Genomic DNA, 23,724 nt, shown 5'->3' on the forward strand with positions numbered 1-23,724 from the left:
TAGATGGCTTCAATCAGTTTGAGAATTGGGCCACCTATGCCTATATTAAGTGTTCTTGTTAGAAAAGGATGCTGAATTTTATCAAATGCTTTTTCTACTTCTATTGAGAGATTCATATGGTCTTTTTTTGCTTCTATTGATATGGTGAAATACATTTATGCATTGCATATGTTAAACCAGACTTGGATCTGTAGGATGAAGCCTACTTGATTGTGATGTATACTTTTTAAATGTGTAACTGTAACCTATTGGGTAAGATTTTACTGAGTATTTTTGCATTGGTATTCATTAGTGAAATTGGTCTATAGTTATCCTTCTGAGTTGGGTCTTTTCCTGTTTTTGGTTTCAGGGTGATGTTTGCTTCAAAGAACTTGTTGGAGAAGATTCCTTTCTCATTAATGCTTTAGAATAGTTTCTGCAGTATAGGTTAGGGTGACCAGATTTTAACATCTGTAAGGCGGGACAACAAGGCTTGGGGGGGGGGGCCGGAGCAGGGGCACACGGCAGGGGACAGGGCAGGCAGGGCCTGACAGCAATGCAAACTTTGATAAGCAGTTATCAATAATCACTTCTCAGCAATTATTTATTACAGTTTAACATTATACAATTAACAAAAATAATATAAAACTCATATTCTGGCGAAATAGCCATATGGCGGTTGAAAACCATATATTCCCTTCTTGTTCTCCAGCCCGTTCATGCATTCTTTCCAAAAATCGGGAACTTTTTAAAATGCTGAGGGACGCGGGACAAATTGATGAAAAGCGGGACTGTCCCGCCAAAATCGGGATGTCTGGTCACCCTAGTATAGGTACAAACTCTTCTTTGAATGTTTGATAGAATTCTGATGTAAAGCCATCTGTTCCAGGGCTTTTATTTGTTGGAAGATTTTAATCTTAGGGCTTGATATTAGTCTGTTCAAGAGATCTATTTCTTCCTGGTTAAGTTTAGGAAGATGGTATGATTCCAGATATTGGTCCATTTCCTCCGCACTGATCCAAAAACATGATATATTTTTTTCTTCTGTTTACATCCTCTGTTGTTTCATTCCTGAGTGTTTTTTAGTTTTCTCTGTAGAGGTGTTTCACCTCCTTAGTTAAATATATTCCTAAGTATTTTATTTTCTTTTTTGGCATTGTAAATGTATTGAGTCTTTGATTTGATTCTCAGCTTGACTGTTAGTGTAGAGCAGTGTTTTTCTACCTTTTTAATCTCTTGGCACACTTGAGCTTGCAATTAAACTTCCAGGGCACACTTAAATTATGTTGATCAAAAAAAAAAAAGAAAAAAAAAAGACATACTGTGCTTTGAACTTTTTTGAAAATAATTTAACTAGTAATCTTTAAAAATTTTTGCAACACACCTAAGATCCTTTCATAGCACACCAGTGTACCATAACAGCCTGGTTGAAAATCGCTGGTGTAGAAGAATGTTACTGATTGGTACACATTGCATTTATAACCTGAGACTTTGCAGAATTTATTTACCAATTTCAAAAATCTCTTGGTAGACTTTTTGGGATTTTCTAGATGTAAGGTCATATCACTTTTAAGGAGCAATAGTCTGACCTTTCCTCCCCCATTTGGATGCCCTTGATTTCCTTCTCTTGTCTGATTACTTAAGTTATATCCTCAGTATTGAATTTTGGAGACAGAGGTGATGCCTATTTACATTTCAGTCAGATTGTCCTAAAGGGGCTTTTTTAAAAGTGTTATAACACAATGTCACTAGGATTGAATCTCATATTTACTTTGTTTTCCCTTCACTGTGTTGTCTATGTAGGTCTCAAACTCCTGGGCTCAAATGATCCTCCTGCCACAGTCTCCTGAATATCTGGGACTATAGACAGGTGCCTGACACCAGACCCAACTCGTATTTACATTTTTAACTGTCAGGTAATAACTCTCTTCAAAATTGTGTATCTCTGGCAATTATGTATCTCTGGACACTTCCTGTGTTTTTCTATCATTTGTCCTTCTTCAGTTATGAATTACCGATTTATATATGTTTTCCAATTTGTCTAATAGGGTTGAAATGTTTTGATGTGAGCTGGGAGAAGCAGCCAGGGCAGTGGCACTGATCTCTCTTTATAGAATCACGTACTGCCTGACGTATTATGGGTCACACTCACCTGCTCTCTATCTAGCATGACCTTGCCTGTCATTAATATAGTCCACACTGTATTTTACATATGCTAATGTCTATCACCTGGACAAAATTACCACTTTCTTGAGAAAGATGTGAAGTGACACACTGTAGACACTCAAAAATTTTGGGAAGAGGAAATCTTCTTGCAAATCCCCTAACACTTGGAGGCTGAAGATTTTTCTTGTTAAAGGAAGCAGATATTCCCTGATACCCATGTTGCAATGAGAAAAGAGCTCTTGCAAATATCTATTAAAAAATCAGGGAAAATCCTCTCTGCTGTTTGGAATAGAACATAAGAATATGGTAGTAGAGTTTTCTCACATAATCTTTGTTTTAGCCTTAAACTAAACAACAAAAGGATTCAGAATAGACACCTCCTATGAGAAGGTGACCTAATTTTCACTACAGGATATAGCTGAAAGCCAGGAACAATCCTTTTGCCACCTGACTACCTGACACCATTTCCAGGTGAGTTGGTCTTATCTCAGCTCTGGGATCCCTAGGACTATCTTTATGGATAAAGATAGCAGCTCTTGGGCAGGGGGGTTAAAGCACTGTGGCTGTCACTTAGACTCTGAAATTAATAGGAAACAAAGAATGATTCAAATCCTTACGTTAGGCCCTCTCACTGCCTGAGTGTTTTAGGATTAGGTGTTTATGGAGATCAAAATAACGTGTGGTCTTACCCAGAGAGGGGAGCAGCCCAGTGTGTTTTGGCAGCCTGGGTTAGTGCACAGTTCCTGGATTAGGGAGGCGATTAGCAAAGGTTAGGTAAGTGAGAAGATAAAGGAAAGAATTCTTGCTGCAGATATGTTCCCAGCCAACTGTCTGAACTTTTGTTTGACTCCACAAAAGTTATAAATTATGTTGTTGTTGTTTCTCAAATATTTTCATGCTCTGAGTCACCCAAAATCTTCCTAAAATCTTACTAAAATGAAGATTCTGGTTCAGTAGGTGTTGAGTCATAAGTTCTTAAAACTACTGTTTTCTGTTTTCTTTTCATGCTTTACAATTTGGAAAGGTGTCCATTTAAAGACCAGACAGATCTTTGTCTGGCAGTTTTTCTGCCTCAGCATCTTATGTGATTATTTACTTCAGCTGGAGTTGATTTTAGTGTGTGGCAACACCAATCACTTTTCTTGAGGAAGAAAACTGAATATTTCTTCTTGATAACTGTCACGTATGTTGCAAGACAGATCACAAGTTTTATGAAGCGTTAGCAAATTTCCATGGAACAATATGTTTTCCTTTTGTTGTTGTTCAACCTTCAGGTCTATGAGCTTTTTTATTGGCCATCTGTTATTTTTCCCAGTTCCATAATAGTATCTTCTTTTTCTGATCAAACCATCTCTATTCCCCTCCAGGGAACTCTCCCCTCAGTTCTTGTGGTTTATGAGGAGCTGACTTTCTCTTTGCTGAGGGAGTTGGTCAGGAGCTCAGGTCAGCACATGACTTTCTGAGACCACTGGATAAAAGATGCCCTTTCCCCTCTGGAGCTGCTAAAATTGTAGGAAGCAAGATTATGACAGATTCCCGATAATATTCGTCATCGGTTTGGGGATGACGTATTGAAAGCTTAACTGAGGGGTAGATTTCTGAATTATCTCTTAAGCACTTGGATCCAGCAATGTATGTGAATCTTCTCCTATAAGCATTTTTTCCATTTCGAGAGCCAGTTTTACTATTTAATAACATAAGTTGCCATTGGGTTTCTGACACCGAAACCAAAAAGTCCCCAATAACGAAGTTGTAACAGATTTTGTAAACTCGAATTCGTTCCAGCTAACTTGATTTTTTTTAGTTGATGCCAGTTCATCGCAGAGGTGAAGAATGATTATTTTGCAATTATTCTCAGTGATCACTGGGGTGATGCTGCTGTGGAGTGTGGGGCATTGGGGATCTACCAGGCACAGCACAATGAACATGGCTAAGGTGGGCTTCTGATCCCTTCTTCCAGCATCCCCCATCTCACTCACCCAGCGGCGACAGGACCACCGGAGCTTCATTCTGAATTTTCCTTTTCCCTCACGCCTTACATTGAACCTATCAGCAGATCTTTATCAGCACCCTCCAAAGCATACCACAAATCCCTCTTCCCTTCAAGCCATCCTCATCTCTTGCTTCCAAGTTGTCTTCCTACAGCCACAGAGTATCCTATGCAGAGTCTTAACACAGACGTGAGCAGAGGTCCTTCCCTTCCCAGAACCTTCCCATGGCTTTCCCTGTCCTCGACATAAGATCCAAATTCTTTGCCACACCCATATCATCTCACATGACATGATGCTGGCTACATCTTCATATCGATCTCACACTACTTCCTCCCTACCTGGTACACTCCTCATTGTGATACCTGATTTTTGTGCAGCTGTTGAAGGGTGGTTAGGACACGTAAAATGTTCACAGGAATATATAACAGCAGGACATAACCTATTTTCCACTTGGGGTCAACTCCTCTGGAGATTTCCAGAGAGCAAAATTGATGCTATCTATAATCTTTCCTGGATCCCCAAGATCCTCTATTTACTTTATCTCAATGTATACTCAACCACTGTAGGGAGGCCTGGGCACGCTGTTACTGTCACTGTTCATAGAAACACAGTGAAACTCACGCAGGTTTTAAATTACTCATGATGACAATGATTAGTAAACTACACAAGCACCAAGACTGGAACTGTGTCTCTTGTGTTCTGGATCATTGATTTTCCTTCTATTATTCTTCTGGCAATAATTAAGACTGGGGCCAGAATGACTTTGTCCATATAAATTTTTATCAGAATAGAAAATATGCAAACATTAAGTAAGAAGCTTCATTCAAGAGCTGCAGGAACCAACTCTATAATAATGGCAATCTTCAATGCACAGACAATTCCTTGCTTGTGTAGACAGAAGGTGGCTTGCTTGCTGCACTTGGGGACAAATTTGTGGAGAATTCTGTGCCCATGAGGCTTCTCTAAAAGAATGTGTAAAAGTCAGAAAAGGTAAACCACATTTCTTTTCTATAAAGAAAGATGAATTTTGTCGACACTTTCTTGGGAACATAGTATTCGTATGGGGATTGATGGAGGATGACCAGCGACATGTGCTAAAGGAAAGGCTGCAGAAAGGGGCGGTGTTTCAGGGCTAACATCCAGGTGTTTGTTGCCTTGCATGCAAATGGCTAGTACCTACATGAGTGCACACTTCCAAAGTGCATCCTCTGCCTGTTTGCTTTTATTGTTGAAAATATCTATATAAAACCTCCCCAACCAAGTGCACATTGGTAAGCAAAGTATCTGCTGCTAACAAAAAACAGAGGCAAAGCCTTTACCACAGAGGCTGGTAAAACTGCATCATGAATTCCTAGTGTGCAGTGTTTTTTCTTCATCATTGAAAAGCCCCAAACAAATGAAGACATTTGGCATCATGTATATCAACTTTACAGTGGCTACGTGTCTGAATCTCCTGCATCGGTGACATGTGGAAAAATGGGGCTTATAAGGTTATACTGGCAGGCCATAAACTCTCACTGAGCTTCTGGGGACTCTGTCATTTCAAGGAACAGAGAGCTTTTCCTTCTCTCCTTGCCACAGAGAAAGGCAGAGAGGCCAGAGGCAGGGCAGCCCCAGTGTACTCCCAGAGGCAGCACGCCTGGGATGGCAGGAAGCCACCTGCCAGGGAAGGCAGAGGGGTCCCGGCTGGTGGTGCTCTGGACAGGGCCATGGTGGGAAAATGATGAGGAAGGCAGGAAAGAGGCTGATTCTGGAGTGTTAATCATGGGTCTGTGGGATTTTTCTCAGTATCTGTCTATTTTTTCTTTCTTGATAGGGCAGGAAGGGCTGGACAGGATGCTATGATTGGCAAGAATCTTAAAAGTTACCCAAGAGGTGCGTGCTGAACCTACACTGGCTAGAGATCAGGTAGGGCATCCATCTCCCCAGTGTCATCTTTACTGATCTCCATTTTTCTTCCAGCTAGATTTCAAAACATATTATTTCACTATATTTTGGAGACTGCATGGATGGAATAAGGGAAACCACAGGTACTAAACAATTGGGACTTGAATTCTGACTCCATCACCAAGCATAGGCAGAATACTTTAAACTGTTTGAATCTCAGCTTTGAATCTGCAAAATTTTTGTTTCAGAGGCTCTGCTGAATATTCATTAAGCATTAATTGCATGCCTACCACGTGCCAGACACTGTCTTGTGAGTACTGGGAGGGAGCCAATATTCTCATAGAGTTTGCAGACAAGTAAGAGAGTTAGACATTAACCAAAAAAATTATACTAATGGCCATGTGATTGTACTGTGAGAAGGCCCAGTGTCTGTGGCTGGGCAGCTTGTGCCCTGCACAACTCCAGGGGGAGCTATTCGTATGATACTCCATGTGAATTATGTTCTGTGACGTGTGCCTTGTGTAATCTGAGTATCAGTGCATGGCATCCCTGTCTGAGATAAGGGCTCTAAAAGAAAGGAAGCTGGGTCTATTAAAGAATATGAAAAGGATAATTAATTTAAACTCATGAGCTGGATAATTAATTTAGACCCGTGAGTTGTTTCTCTAAGGAAGAGCTACATAAGCTGAGATGCAAAATAGGTAGTTCAGTGCTTATTACTGGCTCAGACATGTTATAGAATCTATAGTGCCTGTTCATTACCATGTGGTGTTTTCCCCAAAAGCATCTCTCCTGGGTCTTACTTCCCTGATACAGGGTGTCACTGGGTAGATTCCTGAGTGAGGCAGTTCCAGAGTAAGCAAAGGATAGGGCGGGGATCAGGCTACAGAAAAGGAGCTGAAGCACTGAATGAAGCTCCCTTTTTGCCCTTCTGAGCCCTGGTTGAGTTAAAGTTGGAGTCTAGTGGTCTAGCTGGGGTAGAGAGCATGGATAAGCGATGAAACACAGCAAGGCCCCCAGGCTTAGGGCATTCCCTGAAGATGCTCTCGACTCTGGCTGTGGGGAGCAAGTTTAGGAACTGGATACTAAGTTTACCTGACCCTCTCCATTGATCTTTGGTATAGGACTTGGAGCAGGAGAAGGGGGCCAAGGCAGGAGGGTGGGAGGGTATGAGTGGATTGTGACAGGGCTCACAGGAGGAGCCCAGCATCAGGGTGAAAGGACTCACAGCTTGGTCTTGATGATGCAGTATTACCCTGAAGGCTGGAGTGAAGACATGTCTCAACTGGCCCCAGTCTAAGGAGGGAGGAGTGTCTCACTCCCCTCTGACACCTCTGTGGGCCATAGGCATGCTCAGCTTCTACTAAGTCAGACTTTTGCTCAAACTGTGATTGGTCAATCCTGGGCAGAGCTCTCTGTAGACCTCTGCAGACCCCTCTCTGCCCTTCTTCCCTCTGTTCACTGTGCAGGAGGCTGACCTGCATGGGTCACGTCAGTAGGTCTCCTCCTTCTTTGGTTTCCATGTGTGTGTGGCCAATGGGGGTGACCTCTGTGGGAGATTAGAGAGGGCAGGTGAGGTCAGAGTATGTATTTCCAGCCTCCACCTGCAAGGTCGGCTCAGGCTGACTTTGTGTCTTGACCAGGGGTTGCTATTCCTTTCCAAGCATCTGACACTATGTAACTCCTTTTCTGCGGGGGTTGGTAACTACCTTCTTTCCAGGCTAGGGTTGGTGAATGTAGTCTTGGAAATGCTACCTTTGCAATAAATTCTCAAGTGATCCCATTTTGAGAGGTCCATTTGCTTCCTGTTGGGAGTGTGATTAATAGAAATCCCACTGCACTTCCTTCCTGAATGATAAATTTCACCATGTATTTCAGGGTCTAACTCAAATGCTACCTTCTTTCTGGAGCACTTGCTACCACCCCACCTCACCACTCCACATAGAATGATGTGGCCCATGTGCTGACGTCCCATGACACGCTCTCCAATGTGGTTGACACTGGGTTTTCTGGGAGTTATCAGCTGCGTGTCTGATTTACCTTTCCCTTCTCCACACCAGACTGCGAGCTCCTCAGGTCACCTAGTCTCTGGCTTACCGTCCTGTCCCTGGTGTTTTGACTGCTGACTGTTCATCTCATGAGCGAGCTGAGGCCCAGACAAGGGGAGCAGGCCAATGCCACCTTGACTTTTGACAGGACGTATCATTGCCTTTCCAGAGCTGGGGCTTGTGACATTTAATCTCTACAGGGCCATGTGTGTTGGTTTTCCCAGGTCTTTTGCGGATCTCTGCATGATGATATCCAGGCAATCAGAGAGTCAGAGAGGGTGAGCTGCTTTAATGGGATTTGAAGAAAAATTTTGTCCCTATTTTCATTTGATTAGTAAAGACATTCAAGTCATGCCATAATGATGACTGTGTATGAAAAACCCACTGTGTGCTAGGAACTGCATTTGCCTTAGAAAGGTGCCATAGATTTCATACCAGAATTTTGAAAACGTTCCAAAGAACTTTGGAAGAAATATGGGCAGAGGGAAATACAATTGCTTTTGTTTTAAGCCCCATCCCTGAGACTCGCTAGCCCTCAGCACTCGTAGGGTTGCTCAGTCATGCCTGCTTGGGAAGCTGTAGAATCTCCCTCCTTTCTCCTTTGCATTCTCTCTTTATGCTTCCCTATTATAGATGTCTGCAGCTAAAATGCCAAAATTCTATAGTAAATACAATTTTTCTTCATGCCCAATGTTTTCTCATGGTAAACAGAAATATATGAAGCCAAGTATCATTCAGAATCAATTTCTAAATAGATTCTAAATAAATAACATGATTTAACTTGGTTACAATTGAGAATTCAGGGCTTGCATGACTCTCTGTAGTATTGATCTCGTCCTGCTCATCTGTGGTGGAGGCTGCTGGCCAAGGTCTAGAGTTCCTTGGTCGCTGTTTCCTTCTAGCAGCCTGCACAGTGGGCATTCTCAGGGTGATGGCCCATGTCCTGCAGAACACTGATGCTACTCGGGTCAGGACTCAGAGTAATTGGTCCAATAACAGGCCCCAGAGCCTTTAGAGCAGAGGCGTGAGTGTCTGCTGTCTCTTTTTCACCTACAGAAGCACAACAAATGTCTCCATTTATTCTCTCTAGATGCATCTTTGCAAATTCCACTCATCTTTCTTTTTTGGACTTTTTGATTAAAAATGCTGTCAGTGGAGCAATTTGATATCCAAGGGAAGATACTGTTTGTGAGTCATTTTTATTTTTTAGAAGTTGGAGAAGGTCCTTTTATGCTTGAAAACCTTTCTATTGCTTTTCCCCACCATGAATGTAAAGTGGGAGCTGACAGAATGTGTTAATCTTTCCTTCCTGCATGACTTTTGCATTGCTCTGGGTCCCTGCACACAGCTTTGGAGCCCCCAGGCACAAGAAGCAGCTACAGCTGGATGCTCTAGGGGCCGAGGGATGGAGAGCTCAGGTGAGGGACACCTTGCCTTCCTTGCCAAATGTGCCTTCCTTGTCAAAAGACGATTGAAGTGACTGAAAAGTGACAATGCAAAAAGCAACTTTGGGGGTCTATAGGGATGAGAGCAAAGTCACAGCCTCTGAATCCCTCTGCCTAACCCTTATCTCCTAGCCAAACTGTGCCAAGCTAATTTAAGTGTATGAATAAGATTCACGGATTTGAAAATCATTTAGCACACACCTACTGTGTGCCTGGCACCATACTAGACACTACGGGTAGAATGTGGAGTTATTGTCCCGAAGAAGCGCATATGTAATGCGACAGATACACATAACCACATGACAAGATGCCAAAGAGGGGGTTTCTCATGTTCTTTATTTGGTAGATGGTCCTGTCCAAATCATAGCCACTGATGCAGGGCTGCTGAGGGGACAGGGTAGGTGTGGACAGTCAGGTGGGTTGTCCTTACATTATTCTCCAAGTTCTCAACACTGAGCTTAGTAAAAAGGTCCTCAGCTTTCAGTCCAGTGAGACTGTCCTCTAAGGCTAAAAAAATGGGAGGCCTCTGGAAGCTTCTTAAGAAAGTACAGTTTGAATAAAGACAAATACTTTATTTTTTTTTTTTTTTTTTTTTTTGAGACAGAGCCTCAAGCTGTCCCCCTGGGTAGAGTGCCGTGGCATTACAGCTCACAGCAACCTCCAACTCCTGGGCTCAAGTGAGTCTCCTGCCTCCGCCTCCCAAGTAGCTGGGACCACAGGCGCCCGCCACAACGCCCGGCTATTTTTTTTGGTTGCAGCCGTCATTGTTGTTTTGGCGGGTCCGGGCTGGGGATTCGAACCCGCCACCTTAGGTGTACGTGGCTGGCGCCTTAGCCGGTTGAGCTATAGGCGCCGAGCCAAGACAAATACTTTAAATGGGTTCTCTGCATCTGATCTCCAGGGAAGAGGGAGAGGGACTCACAGGCTTCTGGAAGGCAGGGACTCTGCTTTTTGTAGTTGCAGAACCCAATGTAGTGTGTGATATACAAGAAAAACTTAGCAAGTGCTGATGGCCTAAAGAGTTAGGAGGTGAGTGAGCTGTGTTCTAGCTGTGTGACTTTGATCCATCAGTTTTTTCTTATCAGGACTTCCTCATCTGTGCAATCAGGGGTCATGCTTGAAGAGATACAAGGACTCCTCCTGCTTTGATATTCTCTTAGCCAACAAAAAAATCTAAAGCAAAACCAAAATCTACCCTCTCAGAGTAAAAAGGGGTCCAGGTGCCTGAGAGTACCCAGGAGGGAAAGTACAGCAGTTCATGCTGTAAATTGAAATCAGATAAATTAAAAGGCCAACGCATTTCACAGTGGAGAATTTGTGGCTGACTGAACATTTTGGAGATTAAATATTCAATGTATATTTCCATAAAGGGGATCTATATGCCTGTGAAACTCAACAGACTTTTTTTTAAATGCTTCTTGCTTACAGAAGATTTCTGAATATCAAAAGTCCAGGAAGATGGATAGGCACTGTGGCTCATGCCTATATTCCTAGCACTTGGAAGACCAAGGCAGGAAGAGCACTTGAGTCCAGGAGGATGAGACCAACCTAGACAATAGTGAGACCCTGTTTCTACAAAAAAAAAAAAAAAATAGCCAGACATGATAGTATACACCTATAGTCCCCACCTACTTGGGAGGCTGAGGCAGGATGGTCCCTTGAGCCCAGGCGCTGGAGGCTGCAGTGATGCAATGAACTATGATGCTGCCACTGCGCTCTTGCTTGGGCATCTGAGAGACTGTCTCAAACAATCAAACTCCAGGAAGAAAAGGGTGGGAATCATATTGCTTATTGGCGTTGAAAGAAAACTGGGATTAGAGGCTTAAGAACAACTTATGAAATTAATTGTCACAGTTGATTGACAGAGGTTAATGATGGAAATGGAATATTGTGTTCCTATTTCATCTAAATATTGAACAAATGAGACATTTCATGGTGATGAATAATTTACTCAAAAATACAGGACCTCACGGTGTCACTAATTTCGTGATCATATCCATAGTTCAATACTAAAAACCACTTTGTTTAAATTGAAGACATTCCAGGCTCTGAAAGGAGGGCCCAGTGCTATTTTTTCTAATGTTTGGGCTCTAAATATCTCACCTAAAATTCAATGGAAATTTTCACTTGGATCTTGGCTTACACTTGAGGAGCTCTGAAAAAGCAGAGAGGTCATATCTTAGAGGCTATTTTTTTTTTTATCTCTCTAGATTCAGGCATGAATGAGCATGAATTTGAAGTTGCATTGCAAATTAGGTGATCAGTGTAGTGAGAAAAAAGACAGGTAAGACAACTGAACAAAGTAAAAATATCACTAATTGGGAATTTTGCAGATGTTGTTCTGATAAAAGTAACTGATAAAAGAGATGTAGCCATAGAAATGTTTGGTCCAGGAACTGAGAACACCATTCCGAGAGAGGAGGAGTTGGTGGATAAGGCAGGGAAGAGCTTAGAAAGAAAGTGGAGCTAAGAACTGGGTGTTAGTCATGGGGGAACAGGAAGGCCAGGGCAGAAAACCAGCCCTTCCATGCACTGATTCAGAGCAAAATAGAGAAGATGGTTGAAAAGCTCGAACCATGAGCTGTTTCCATCATACTTGTAGCAAATGCCATTGTACTTTGCTAATTGTACATACTTCCCCTGCCTTCCTCCAGGACCGACCCCAGAATCTGGGGCAGGTTGATATAGATATCAACTTGTTTCAGCATCTAAGGATGTGAGGTCAAAATTCCAACCAGCCGTGTAATACCTTTATACTTAGCAAAGTCCTGTCTCTCAAGGGAGGCTTCAGAGGGTTGCAGAATTTTGAGCTCTCCTAACACTCATACATACATATCCCACTCCCCAAGATTCCCTTAAAAGTTTTATAGCTCACAGGCTTGGTCCCCACTTTGCCAGATGATGGGAAAAATATGTGGTCTTCAGCCTTTCTCCGAGGGTCTGTAACAGATAACATACATAGCAATTTCAAGGGAAAGAATTCTTTATGTTGGGAGAAGACTTGTAGTTCTCAGATCAGTTAGACATTAGTTAAGCTATTGTCCATTTGCTAACTTTAAGCTTATTGATTTCTTTTGAGAAATGAAAATTTTAAAAAATAGAAAAAGACACCAGAATGAGTTTTGTGTGCTGCCAACCTTAAAAGATATTTGAATTCATGAATAATGAATAGAAGCGTTTTCACCTGGACTCAATTTTCTTGTCTGCTACCAACTTCCCTACAAAACAAATAACCATTAACTTATATGCTTGTCACCTCTCAGGACACATTGAGAAATATGACCGGAATGCTAGATGGTGTCATATATTTTTCTAATCATTTTTACTATGAAAGGAATCATATAATTCATTACCTTTTGAGTTTCTTACCCTTACAAAAGTCTCCAACTCTAGAGCAATGCTGGATCTTTCCATAAGATAGATCTGATCAGCCAGATTAATACATGAGCAAGATAGTCGCCTTATTTTATTGGGTATGAGGTGATTCTACCCAGGATTAGAAGGGAGGGGAAGGGAAGGGAGTGGATTACAAAATCAGGTATCACATGACTAGCTCTGGGGATGCCATTTAATAGTTGTTAAATCTTGGGGAAAGCTTTAAGTCTTCTCTCATCTTTGGCAATGCCATAAAACCTGCCTATAGAACTGATTCAAAAACCAAATAAATGAAAATAAAGGCACATCATTAAACCATGAAGTATAAGAGTATTACTAGGTCTAAAGCCAACTCTTTTACGTATTTGTATTGCCTATATTACAATGTAATGGTACAAACATGTTTGCTGGAAATAGCGTATTATAACTTCTTTTTTGTGTCTCCTGAAGTTCATATTTTGAAGTCTTTACATCCAAGCTGATGGTATTAGGAGATGGGGCCTTTGGGAAGTGATTAGGTCATAAGAGTGGAATCCTCATGAATGGCATTAGTGGCCTTATGAAAGAGGCTTTAGCAGGCGTCCTCAAACTATGGCCTGTGGGCCACATGCAGCCCACCTAGGACATTTATTTGGCCCTCTGGGTGTTTTTGCCGCCGCTGCCTGTCCTGCTTAGCAGCCGACTCATCCTGGGACCTACAGTCTGGACCTCCAATGGTCTGAGGGACAGTAAACTGGCCCCCTGTTTAAAAAGTTTGAGGACCCCAGTGAGAGATTTGATTTTTTCCTACCACGTGAAGATACAATGAGAAGGCTACTCTCCAACCAGAAGAAGGCCTTCTCCAGAACCTGACCGTGCTGGCGCCTGAACCTCACTTCCAGCCTCCTGAACGGTGGGAGATAAATTTCTGTTGCTTATAAGCCCTCCGGCCTACATTGCTTTGTGACAGCAGCCTGAACTGACTGAGTGCGGGAGCGACTGGGTCTATCAGGATACTGCTTTGATGAAAACGTTTGCTGGAAAATGAATGCATTTTGTAGGGGAACACAGGTTCCCTCATTTTAAAATTGCATCCAATAAATAAAACAAGAGCCATTACTCACCATTGTTTTTTCTCTTTCCTTGGAAGTGAGGATGTGAGGAAGGGTAGGATGAGATGAGCCATCTGAAGAATACTGATCAGGGCCCAGGGCAGGAGCTGTCTCTCAAACGCCACCTGTCAGGGCACAGGAGACAGGTCCCTCCCATAAAATTCCTCCTCTTTCAGGTCTCTGCAATTGTCAGAATTCAGGGAGTATGCCATGGGGCTGCAGAAGGACATACACTGGCTCCTGCGGGGTTTACACTTCAGTTCTAGACTGTAAACTTTGCAAACAAGTGTCTTTACGTTTAAATAAAACTAAACTCGATTCTGTGTTACTGTGCTCCTTTTATTTGCAGGGGGGACCAGGACACTGTGGATCTGGAGTTTCCCCTGGGTGCTGCCCTTCCCTGAGCACAAACTACTTTACCGACAATGTCTCCTTAGTCCTCACCAAAAATGGCGTCTCCTGTGATTGTCTTTTTCACAAGTGTCTTTTGAAAGGAATGAGAATGCAACCATTTGTGATAAATTGAGGTATGTAAAGAATTTCTAAGATATGAATAAACAGAACTTAGGCCTTTCAGTTGGCAGAAGAAAACCCCACCAGGGTCTCCTGAGAAACAAAACCCACTGTTCGCTTTCCTCTGAGGGACCTTCCTTCAAGGAGTCTCTTAAAACTGAGCCCAGGCTCATTTCAAAAGTAAACTAAATTTGTTGGTTTCCGTCTGTGCGTCTCATTAGAGGCAGAGCATGACAGGGAAGCTGGATTCTTATTTTCTAAATGAAATGTTGTCATATCTGCAAAGTCAAAGATGCCAAATACATGCATAAGGGACACAATGAAAATGAGAATTGCGAACGTTTAGACATGAGCAATATTTCGTGTTTATTACCCAATTCCTCTTTAAGATTAAGGGCAACAATTATTGAGCCACACTTGGGAATGACCTCTGATCTAGTCCAAGATCATCCCTGAAAGGTCATTCCATTTCAGTGCGGGAATGCACAGTGGTGCTGGGCTGCTTCTCGGTTAGAAACTTCTGATTTTGAGTCAAAAATTGCCTTAGTGTAAGTTCCATCTACTTGTCTTATGTTTCACCTCACCAATATACAATTTTTATTGCAAATTATAGCCTTTCAAGAGGTTGAAGGCAATTTCTTTATCCTTCGCAATCCTTCTTTGGGGGAATCTGAGAGGAAATTGCATGCTGTCTTCCCTATGCTTTGGGTATATTTGGTCTATGTTTGCAAGTCTGAAAGTCTGTTTTCATTCTGCGATGACACCTCCACCTTACTCTGTTCCGATGGGAGGAGGCTGTTAGACAAATAGTGCATTTTCAGTCAACAGTTACAGATGCAAAACAGACGTGCTTTTTCCTCCTGGGTCTCTGCTTTTCTGGGGCAATATATGCCATTTTCCTTACTGCCTGTTAATGGAATGGCCAGGAAGGCTGCAGTCCTGGAAGCCAACTCCAGATCGTCTCTGATGCCTGAAGTCCTGTTAATATTGGTCTCTGCCTTCCTTTTTAATAGGAGGAAGTAGCCAATAATGCCATTAATCAGTTTGGATTGATCAACAAAGGAGTACCGAGGGCCTGTTTGTTAGCCTTCTAGTTTCTGGGAAAAAATTAAAATGTCCTTTTTTAAAAAATTAAAATGTCCTTTTTTAAAAAAAAAAAGAAGACTGTTGAGTAGCTGAGATCAGAAACTCCAGGTCAGGGAGTCAGTCAATGGCAGAGCTCTAGTCTCACAGTTCCATTGTTGGCCCCACCTCTGAGGCTGGTTGCCTGCCCTGTGCCAACTGTGCTGTTGTCCTGCACAATCGCACTGCTTTGTTAGATGTGCACAGTGTCTTATTATAATATTATATTCTCTGCTGAGATAAATCGCTTCCTAGTCAAGCAATGAGTTGGAGAGATAATTATTATTATTATTTTTTCCACATTTAGGTGTTTTGTAAAAGACAAAGTTAACCTATTTTCTGAACGGACAGAAAGGTCCAATTCTAAATGCAGAACATAATCCTTTAACATTGAAATAGAAGCTAAGGAAATAGCATTTGCTTTTGTGAAAATCCAATTTATTGTGTTATAAATTATAAACCAGTGTGCACAATTCGCCCGTCTTACATGTACATTTCTACCTGGATGAGTTTTGAAAAATGCATCCATCCCAGCACAGTCAAGCAACAGAACCTTCCCATCATATTAAAATGTTCCTCTGTGTTTCCCGCTGGTCAATGCCGATGCCCACCAGTTTTGGCCCCAGGGAAACACTAATAATCTGCTTTTTGGTCAATTTATATTAGATTTTATAAAGTTTTCTAGAATCTTATATAAATGGTATCACAAAATATGCATTCTTTTATGTCCAGTTTCTTTCACTTAGCATCATATATTTCAAGCATATATAGGTCATTATTTTATTACCTAATAAAAATTTATTATGTCATATGTGACAACTTGTTTTCCTATCATTTGTTGATGGTCATTTGGAATTTTGTTGCTGATGCCATGAACAGGTATGTAAAAGTCTTTGTGTGGAAGGTTTTTATTTCTCTGGGTCATTGGAAGTACTGGGTATTATGTTAAATGCTTAACTTCTTAAGAAACTGTTACATTGCTTATCAAAATCTGCTACTTTGCCACCTGCAATATACTAAAATTCCAATTTCTCTACATCTTTGCCAACACTATAATTAATCCTTTTAATTTTAGTATTCAAATGGGATATAGACACATTGCATTGTAATGTACATTTTTTTTTTTTGATGGCTAACAATGGCATTTTCTGTACATGTTGGTCATTTTCACACTTTTTATTAAGGTATCCATGCAAACCCTTTGTCCTTTTTCAACTGGTCATTTTTCCTGTGACTAAATTGTAAGTGGTTTCATATATTATGGGCACAAATCTTTTATCATATATTTTTAGATATAGGCATAGATCATATTTATATGATCTAATACATGGAATATATGTAACAGATACATATGTGATATATGATAAATCTGTGATATGCAGGTTGTCCAAAAAGTTCGTGTTTCATTTACTATGTTAAACGATTTTGATTTGCACACAAACTTTATGTCCACCCTGTGTATGATATATATGTGACATAAATGAAAATATCGATGCACACATACATTGTACCTGCAACCAGTACATGGCCTCTCTTTCCATTTATATTTTGAAGGACATGAGTTTAAGCTTGCTTTTTAAATTTATGTAAGATATTTTTGCCTATCCCAAAGTCACAAATATTTCTTCTTGTGTTTTTATTTCTGGTAGTCTTATGCTTTTAGGTCTATGATTCTGTTTCAGATAATTTTTGTGTGTGGTATGAGATAAGGATTGAGGCTCATTAAAAAATATTTGGGTATTCAGTTGTTCCAGAACTGTTTGTTGGGAAGACTATCCTTTCCTCATCGAATCATTGAATTAACGAGGCATAATTGTTGAAATTCAATTGTCCCTGTATGTATGAATATATGTATGAGTCTGCATCTGGACTCTGATCTGCTTTATTTACTGTCTTTATCCCAGTGACAGTCTTGTGATTACTGCAGCTTTCTGTCTTGACATTAGGCAATGTTTATTTTGACTTTTCATGTTTCTTTGCATTTCCGTACAAATTTTAAAACTGACTTTACCACATCTTCAAAAAGTCAACAAGAATTTTGTTTGGAATTTTACTAAATATAGATCCATTAAGTAGAACTGAACTATTAATATTCAGTCTTCTGACTCACGAATGTGGACCAGCAGCGTTTTATGGTTTCAAATGCACATGACTTATAGGCATATTTTGTTAAAGTTATCCCTAAATCATTTATGCTTTTTGCTTCTATTGCAACTGGGATTTAAAAACCATTCCACATCAAGTTATTCCTTGCTTATATATAGAAATGGTGATTTTGGAATATTGACTTAGTGTTTTGTTACCCACTTCAATTTGTATATAACTTACATTTGACTTTTACTCATACATTCCTTAGAATTCTCCATGTATATGATCATTTTGCTTCTATATTAATACCCTTTTAAATTCTTTTTAAAAAATTCACATTCCCTTTATTTCTTTCTCTTCCTTTATTGTGCTGGTTGAGACCTTTAACTACTAATAGGATTTTGAATACAAGCATTGGGAGATTTGAATATCACTGCTGTTTTTGTCAATCTTAGGAGAAAAGCAGTCAGTCTTTCACCACTAAGTATGATTTCATCTGTTGGCTTTCTGTCGGTGCAGTTGAAAAAATTTCCTTAAATTCCTACTTTGCTGAAAAAATTTTTTATAGTCATAAGTAGATAGTGAATTATGCTTTGAGTATTTCCTGCATTTTTTCTCTTTTATTCTGTAAATACAGTAAATTACATTGATAGAGTTTTAATTACCAATGTAGCTTTGCATTCTGTGATAAATTCCATTTGGTCATGAGGCATTATCCTTTTTATATACAGCTAGATTTTATTTGCTTATATTTTAAAAGGATTTTTAACTACACTTATGAAAGCTTTGAATTATAGTTTGGTAGTTTGCTTGTATATTTTGGGCAGGATTTGGTAGTGGGACCTCATAGTCTCTTAATGTTCCATTCTATGCCCATGATTGGTATATCAGCTATTCCTTTTTGTTTTGTTTATTAATAGTGGCCACATTGTTTAAGGAAAGCATGTTTTACTTAAAATAATCTACTTTTAATTAGTAATAGATTACTCCACCTAAAATATAAGATATTTAGGACAGCATTCTTTCATTTTTCCCCTCTCATTCCTTGTGGTTTTGTTTTCATACATTATTCTTTGACATATGTTAGAAATCTCATAATAAATTACTTTTTATTTAACAATCAATTATTTCTGAAGTATGGAGAATCATCAAAGAGCTAAAAGTAGACCTTCCATTTGATCCCTCAATCCCATACTAGGTATCTACCAAGAAGAAGAAAATGCATTTGTCATTTCTTTTTTGCAGTTTTTGGCTGGGGCCAGATTTGAACCTGCCACCTCTGGCACATGGGGCCAGTACCCTACTCCCTTGTGCCACAGGCACCGCCCCCAAGAAAATGCATTTTACCATAGGACATTTGCACTAGAATGTTTGGCAATTCACAATCACCAATATACGAAATCAACTCAAGTGCCCATCAATCCATGAATGGACCAATTAACTGTGGTATGAGTATGTCATGGAATACCATTTAGCCATAAAACAGACAGAGACTTTACATGTTTTGTATTGACCTGGACAGAGCTGAAGAACATTATTCTCAGTGAAGTATCACAGAAATGGAAAAGCAAGTAAGTATCCAATGTACTTAATACTTGATTGTCTAGCAAAAAGCCACCATTTCCCAACTTGATAGATTTCTGTGAATTGTCTTATCTACCCCAAACAAAATTCACAGAGGATGAGTAATTCAATATCAAGGGAAGAAGACCATGTGATTTAACTTGGTAACTTGTCTCCCTAAATATGCAAGCTCTTTCAAATCCCTTATAGACCCAAGTCTTTTCTAACCCAAATGTTGCTCTCGTGTTGTTTTCTTGGGATGTCCTTTTACCTTACCCTTTGGGAAAACTGTAGTCACTATCAAATTTTAATTCAGATGCTTCCCTGTGGGGTATTCTCTGTCTTTACCAAGCAAACACATTGGCCACTTTTCCTACGCTTCCTATGTGCTCAGCAGAACAGTAATCTCACTGTATGTGGTTGTTTACTTGTATACTCATCTCCAGACTATCTTCATTTCCTGGCGTGCAGCCCCATATGATATCTGTAATACTGGGGGCCTGCCATAATCCAGACCCTAATGCTTAGACATCCATAGGTTTTCTGTATAAGTAAGGACATGCTTTAAAGTGAGTGTCACCTTCTGTATTTTTTACCACCCACGGACAGTAAATAGTAGAGTCTCCTGCTCTCAGTTTGTGATATTTGAGATCAGAGACTTGCTTTTCTGCTCTACATTTAGAAGAAAGAGGAAATAGCTTTAAAATATTTCAAGTTTAGATGAGAGTATGTGTTTTCTCTTGAAATAGAATCAGTTCAGTGACCAAGACTAAACACAAGGCATCGATCCATGCAGTCACAGAAACTATTCCCATGCTACAGAAAGCATGGAATGTGATACTTGTTTATTTCAGATTTTCTTTAGTTCAACTTACAGTATCCTAAAATAACAACGATGTTGTTACATCGTAGCATTTGCACTGACTCTTATACTTTATATACCCCCTTCAGGGTCCATTTTCAGTTCATGAAAGATACTTTGTTGCAGGCAGTATTCTTGGTACCTGTGCCACAGAGTATGACTAGGTAAGGTCCTTGCCTTTTAGAAGTCACAGTGATGTGGTCTAAAACACCACATAATCGCTTATAACACACACATGCACACTCACGTACCTGCACGTGTAGACACATAGTGGGACTCAGGTGAGAAGGACGTACGTTGTATCTACATTTGACATCTATTACCTTCTCCTAATCCTGATAAGAATCCTGTGAGGCAGACATTATCAGTCAGGTTTATACTCCGCAGTGAGTGACAGAAATCCCCAAACTGGAGACTTACCCGAGAAATATTTATTTCTTTCCAAAGTAAAAGCAGCCATAAAGTAAAGACCCAAGGCAGGTATAGTGATCCCACTGCCATGAAGGAAGCAGAGTCCTTAGAGCCTCCTCCATGGAGTTTCTAGATTATAGCCCTCACAGCAATAAGGGTTTCTTTCTTTTTCTTTCTTTCTTTTCTTTTTTTTTTTTTTTTTGAGAGAGTTTCATATTTGGTAGAGTGCTGTGGTGTCATAGCTCACAGTAACCTCAAACTCTTGGGCTCAAGAGATCCTCTTGCCTCACCCTCCTCAAAAGCTGGGACTGGCTCGGCGCCTATAGGTCAACAGGTTAAGGCGCCAGCCACGTACACCTAAGGTGGCAGGTTCGAATCCCCAGCCCGGACCCGCCAAACAACAATGATGGCTGTAATCAAAAAATGGCCAAGCGTTGTGGTGGGTGCCTGTAGTCCCAGCTACTTGGGAGGCTGAGGCAGGAGACTCGCTTGAGCCCAGGAGTTGAGGTTGCTGTGAGCTGTAATGCCACGGCACTCTACCCAGGGGGACAGCTTGAGGCTCTGTCTCAAAAAAAAAAAAAAAAAAAAGCTGGGACTACATGTCCTGCCAGACTACTTTTTAGAGACGGGGTCTTGGCTCTAGCTCAGGCTGGTCTTCAACTCCTAAGCTCAGGCAATCCACCCACCTTGACCTGCCAGAGTGCTAGTATTACAGGCGTGAGCCCTGGAGCCTGGCCAGTCAGCAAGGTTTATAATGACTATGTGAGCTTAGAGGAGAAGGGAGGATACTCTCTTTTAAGGAGACTTGTGACTGTCTCATGCAATAATTACACTTTGGTAGGAAATTAGCCAAGTTGGACATCATCAGGGAACTTTGCAAGTAAAAACTTTAGGCTCAGGGAGGGAACTGATGATGATACACAGAGTCAGAAGACCTGGCCAGCAGGTAGAAGATTTTTCAAGAATTTTCAGCTACATATGTACTTCCTTTAACAAACATGGAGATTTGTTTTCAGTTTCCACTTTAGAGTTTCTCTCCATTGTATTTTTTCTCTAGGACATATCAAAGCATGCATCTTTCTGGGGATGCTTCTCAGAGTGAGAAAGCCAAATCCAGTGTCATTCAGACCAGTAAGGCTGAGATGATCATGTGTGAATTCTGAGACCAAATACCTCAAGAAAAACATCATGTCTTATGACCTGGCCACTTATTGGGAGCAGGAGAATTCAAGTCAGAGCAGTTGAGGGAGGCAGCAGTGCAGAAGAATTCTCCACCACCCTTGGGGGATGAATTTCCATCAGAGGGCTGACAGGGGATGAGAACCTTAGGGAGTCTGCCGTGTTTGGAGGCTTACTTTCCTTTTATAGGACATAAGCATTTCTTCTTGGATTTATGTTTCTTTAAAGTTGTTTCCTATTTTTGCTGATTTAATTGTTAACTTTCCTGTAAAGTAGTTTCAAATGAATCCATTCCAAGGGGGAGAAACTGAGGTCCAGAAAGAAAGAACACATGATATCTAAGAGGATGAGGGGTTCACAGTTCTGACTCTGCTTCCTACTAGTTGTGGGTTCTTGAAAATATCATTTAGTATTTCTGAGCTTTGGTTTCCTTACTTGTAAACTGGGGCTATATCATACCTACCTCTCAAAGCTATTGTGAGTTAAATAAAACAGCCAGTGCAGTAGGAGCACACGGGAATCATTCAGTGAATGATTCTTGCTTCTATTTAGTCCAGGGCAGAGCTGGATCCAGACACCCAGGACTCCTCCTGGTCAACATCTAACGTTCTTTTTGCTCCGTACAATGCCTTTGCTCATAGGCCTCAGGCCACATTTGGGCTGCCCGTTGCTCCTGGCTTTATCTGGGTGGGAGGTAAGAGGAGAGAAACAGGAGTCCGCCTAGCTCATGGATGGTGAGGTATGGTCAGAGCTCTTAGGAGGGTGAGTGGACAAGTGGCCTGTGAGGTTTACTCTCCCCTCCATTTACAGATGAAGACAGTGAGGCCCACAGAGGGGAAGGGCTTGCTAGAAATTGACAACTTTTCTATTTTGCTTTCTCTTAGTGATTTTTACATACCTTTCTGGGTTTCAGCAAAGCCCAAGTATTTATGGATTTGTCTGTTCTGCTTTGCCTGTTCACATACGTAAAGGCAATATTTGACACAGAAGGAAAGTAAAGCCCAATTATGGCTGTCTGTAGCAGCTGGCACCATTAGGATTTTAATACACACTTAACCGTGGTTTTATAACTCTGTGTGCAGCAGGCTGGCTTCTCCTTTGTGTCACTAATTAAATGTATTACTCTGGTTCACATGAACAGAATGGATCAATGGATGTGGTAATACTTCGAAGGAGATAAAGGCCTCTTCAAATGCTTTGTATGAAATGTCATTGGTCTTCTTAGTATTTCTATCTTGATTCTTAAAATTCCTAGCAGCTTAGCAACCAGAATTATTCTTTGAAATATCATCTTAATTCACCAGTCAGAAAACTAGTTTCTGGTGGGGGAGGTCCAAGTTTATGGGAGAGCTTCCATGGGTAGAATTCTAGTATTATAGTCCTGAATAGCATCTAAAAGATAATTAATACACTTCTCTGAATTTTCAGATAAGTAAAATGAGGCAATGAGAAAGGATATTATTTCCTCTAGGTTATATAGCCAGATGGTGACACACCAGGGAACAAATTCTTTGATTTGTGAGACAGTATATAGAACTTATGTGTAGTTTGTTTTTGTTCTTTAGAGTACACAGAAAGAAGTAGAGAATTAAGGTAAAACATTACTTAGCAATTTAAATTGAAATGAGTAAGTTGATGCACAAAAAAATAAAAACAAACAATTAAAAACATCAATGAAACATAAGACTTGCTACACAGGATATGGACGGGATATGGTTTGAATGTCGGGCCCCTCCAATCTGAGGTTGAAATTTGACCCCCCCACCCCAACCCCCACCCCCTGTGTTGAATGTGGGCCTGGCAGGAGATGTTTGGGTCATGAGGGCAGATCCTTCATGAAATGCTTGGTGCCTTCCCCACCAGAGAGTAAGCTCTTGCTTTATTAGTTCAGTCAAGAGCTGGTTGTTTAAAAGAGCCTGGCACATTTTCTCCCCGTCTCCTGCTCCGTCTCTCCCACCAGGTGACATTCACCTGCCACCTTAACCAGAAGCTCCACATCCACCT

Source organism: Otolemur garnettii, unplaced genomic scaffold (genome assembly GCF_000181295.1).
Source record: "Otolemur garnettii isolate 467f Iridium unplaced genomic scaffold, OtoGar3 scaffold00022, whole genome shotgun sequence".
Taxonomy (NCBI): domain Eukaryota; kingdom Metazoa; phylum Chordata; class Mammalia; order Primates; family Galagidae; genus Otolemur; species Otolemur garnettii.